This window comes from Phyllobates terribilis, unplaced genomic scaffold, assembly GCF_046119375.1.
Source record: "Phyllobates terribilis strain yellow unplaced genomic scaffold, ASM4611937v1 Scaffold_6455__1_contigs__length_44457, whole genome shotgun sequence".
NCBI lineage: Eukaryota > Metazoa > Chordata > Amphibia > Anura > Dendrobatidae > Phyllobates > Phyllobates terribilis.
In genome coordinates, this window is record NW_027369198.1 from 11,626 (window position 1) to 16,183 (window position 4,558).

A 4,558-nucleotide genomic window follows, 5' to 3' on the forward strand; every position below is an offset into this window, starting at 1 on the left:
AACACTTTACCAAGTGACACATGGCCTACAAAATACACGTTGTAACAGCTACAAGAGAAGCACTGGCAACTACTTAGATGCGCTATGAAGTCTAAGTGTGCTTTTCTAAATCCATTTATACTGGATCACTAAGCCACCTAACCTTTTTGAATCTATTTATACTAGATCACTGGGATACTTATCTAGACTTCACTTTTCAGAGCCGAAATAGATTACCTTCCTCATTGAGCAACCTTCATCGTTAAGAAAACCCAAAAGCGATTGTGATTGCCTCTGAAGTTACTCTTGCACAAACGGTTGATCATGCTTAGGAGTGTAAAGAAAGTGTATATATGTACCCAATGTATCAGTTAAGCACGTAAAAGATTAACAGGAAATGCACATTTCATGATTAGGGACATAATACGCTCACACTCAGCATATAATGAATATAAAACGTATGTGCATAAGAGGGGTAACTGGATTTTACACAAAAATGAATACTTTCTATTGTGGAGTTTATCAAGGAAATAAGGAAGCGTTACATTAATGTTAGGCAAGGGACACCTTAGGAATTGATCATTTCGTAGGCATGTAATAAGGCAAGAAGACGATCACCATTCTTTATTTGTGGAACATAAGAAGAGCATGAAATTTGCTAATACTATAATCAATAGCTTAAGTACAATATACTACCTTAGCAAGACTGGCTTGGGAAAAGATAAGCATGAAAAGCAAGCAAGAAAGCAAGCAACACAATTCAACAAGAGTTCCCAATGTAGAATTAAACTGCATTAATTCATTGTCAAATAATGGAAGAAACTTACAATGCATATCTTGCTTCAGCTAATAAGAAAAGATAGAAAAACCAGCAGAAGCCCGAGGCATATAGATATATCCAAGCAAAGAGCCTTAGAAAAGATACGGAGTTGCCATTTGCTCTTCTGGAAGTACAAGATATAGTTCATCGAGTTGAACAAAGAATCGCTTGAAGTCCTCAAAGACTCGCTTGAATATACCTCAGTCTCCCTTGAAAGATATATGTATCTTGTTCATGAATGAGATGAGTTTTGATTAAATCTAAAGGTTACCACATTGGTTTACATCCCTTGTAAGATAAGAGTGAAAGAGACGTGTATTATTCATTGAAGCACGCTTGGTTTCTTAGGTTTAGCCCTGAAGGAGATAGAGAACTCCTCCTTGTTTGTAAAATGAGAGTAGCTTAAGATATGTTTTTGTGCCTTCTACTCTTCATTCCAACCTGCAAGATAGAATCAATCGTTTTGTTTCCAACGAAGTGTTGACTTCGTAAGAATGTTAGAGCTTGTGATTCTAGAACTGGAAGGTAAAACTTTCATCTTCACAGTTCTAGGAACTCGCTCATAGTGGATATCATCGTTCAGATCTAACACTTGGCGCGGTTTACCTATGAAAGGTAACACTCGTTGTGCTTTTGCTTGCTTGTGCTTGGCTTTTCAAGGCCTAGTACGTACATGCTGAGCCTTAAAACACTCACTCGGGTAAAGCTTGTCTTTCTCAAGACTAGCTTGATTGAGCTCTTCCTCAGATATAGTCATAACAGACTGTGAGGAATCAAAATCGCTCAGATCAAGCTTGTTCTTAGACAGATTAGCTTGATCGATTACACCCTCGGATAAGGAGAGAAGGGGTGCTGAGGAGATTTCAAGTTTAAGAAGATTTACCTCAAAGTCAGATTCAGGAGCTGGATCTTTAGTGACGAATAAACATTTCTCTGGTTCTTCTCCATCGTCCACCTCATCATTAGAATCACCCCATAAGGTGACAAATGCCTTTCTAGGTGGTGTTTCAGATCCGCTTTGTTCCTCCTTAGCATCCACCTTTGCACTTGTGCAATCCTTGGAAAAATGTCCTTTACCTGAGAAGTTGTAGCATGTGATGTGCTTGAGGTTTGTTGGCTTGGAATATTTCATTGTTAAGCCATTCTTCTTCTTAAAGAACCTTCTGACGATCTTGGTCATCATAGCTATTTCCCGGTCTTCTTCACTGTATGATTCATCATTATCTTCGACCTTTTGAAGTACACGGGAGAGCTTGAGAGCTACTCCTTGGGATTCCTTTGATGCTAGTGACTCCTTTTGATCCTCAGTTTCCTGTATTCTTAATTTTCTAGCAAGTTCAGATACATGCAACTCTTTCGTTTCTTTTGTCATTAGCATTATACGTTTCGTTGTATCAAATTTAGAGTTAACTCCATGGATAAAAACTAGAGAGAGTTCCCAGGGTTGTACCTTCAGTCATGGGAAGGACATCTTGTCACATAGTACCTGTAATCTAGAATGATAGTCCAAAACAGACTCGCTTTCACCCATTTTAAACGAACGTAAGTCCCTTTGGAGCTCGAATCGATGATTGTGCTTCATATCCTCACTGCCGATGTGCATATCTATGATAATGTACCACATGAGCTTTGTTGTGGGCAGTGACATGATCTTGTCAATGTCCTTTCGAGCGAGAGCATTTAGAATGAGTCGCTTCACTTTTTCATTCTTCTCAAGAGTAGCATACTCCGTTGGTCCCCATTTGTATGTGTCTGTTTCATTCTTGAGAGTTTCTTCTCCTTTGTCAATGATCCTCCAACATTGATATTCAATTTGTTGCATATAGTTTATAGTCATAGTGAGCCACCAGTCTAGTTCACCCTCAACTAACATACGAGGCTTAGATAAAGAGATTCCTAGGTTGAAAACATTTTTTTTATTTCCCATGATTCAAACTAGAGAGTAGGACTGAATGCAAATGAGCGTCCAACTCTGATACCAGTTGTAGGTTTTTGAGCTTCGTTAAGAATAGATCAAGTAGCTTTGATCGGCTAACACTTATAAAAGAGTGGCTCGATCAACTCCCTTAAGTGTTTTGAAGATATAAAAGTTGAAAACACGTTTAATCTAGTCTAAACTCCAAGATAAACACAACAAGCTAGTAAGATAGTGTGTTAGAGTTGCGGAAGAGGATTTTAGCTACAATACTTTAAACTTGATGATAAGTTTGGCTCAAATGCAAGATTTTCCCAAGGTGAGAACCCTAAGCTTCTACTAAGCTCGGAATAAAACTCACCACTGATTAGATTATATTAATCAAGATTAATTACAACGATTCGTAACACTCTCTCTCAACACAATCTACGTTCAGCTCAATACAAGTGATCCTCTCTACTCTCAAGATGATTTAGACCACACACTAACCTCACACAACCTTGTCTAAGAGTAGTTTTCCTCTAGCTACAACTCTTACCAATTCTCTCTTGCTTTCTCCTCTCACCAAGTGAGGTTTTGCCCTAAACACTCAACTCTCTAGCTTTCTCTCTAAACCTTTAGCTCTCTTTGCTCTTCTCATCTCTCGTGTGCGTAACATCACCTATTGCACATATTTATAACATTTCTAAATTTATTCTCCAAGTAAAGCAAATCCTATAATCTATGGCAATGAAGATGTCCATGATGGGAATCCATGTGACCAATTCCTTCATAGAGCGCATCAACGATTCCACACACATTTGTGCTTCTTCTCTTGAGTAACCATTTTGTCCACGTTTACAATCCTTTCCACACAACTTGAGCTTCTCTAATTTGTCCAGCTTGACGATTCCCATTCATCACTATCTATAGGTAGAAATCGCATATTCTCCTATCCTTAGCTTCTCGGTCTTCTCTTCACTGCACCCGAATAATCTACGAGCTAGTGTAGGATTCCTCTGTAGGACTCACTCTTTGGCACTTGATCAGTTGTACACTCTCTCTGAGTTTGAACCACAATCCACTAGCTTGCAGCGACTCTCTTCGCTTTTAGCCACTCCTTCCGTATTCACAAATCAATACTTGGGTCTTTATTTTCTTCGTTTATTTCTTCAACATTTCCTTGGCGAGTCTCGATTTCCCCGCTAGGCTCAAAGCTTGTCCCTAGCTTGTCCGCTTGTGTCAAAGCTACTCTCCTAACTCCTCGAGCTATTCCTGGAAAGCTTATCACACACAACGAGACATCAAATGTTGTGTTTCTCATCATCAAACTAGGCGGAATGTTTAAGCTACTCAAGCTTAAACTAACAGTGTCCAACTTCAATGGTATTCATTTCTCCTCATCCACCCTTCTGTTAATATGGATGTATTTTCACTATTATTGGTTTGAATATAGTCTACATCGGTTGAGAGTTGAGATGCATTTTCATATAAGCTTGCGGAACTGTGATCCAAAAGTAGAAAAATTATTCTAGAAGCTTGATCTAATTTGGCAATCTATAGTTTAAATATAGTTGCGTATTGACACTTAGGATGAATTTTATTATAATATATAATACGTTCAATTTTTTTGTCAAATTAAATAACGATGATAGGTAAGAAGCTTTCATGTTACACTAGGAAATTAACTAAGAATAGATATCACTTTATCCAGAGTACATTTAAATTGCATCACACTATCATAAAATATTCATAGCATATTAGTGTGGTGTTTGAAAGACTATATGTAAGAAACAAAGAATCACACACATAATATTTACATGCTAAACTTCCCATGGTTATTTTCCCATCTCAAACTCGCAAAT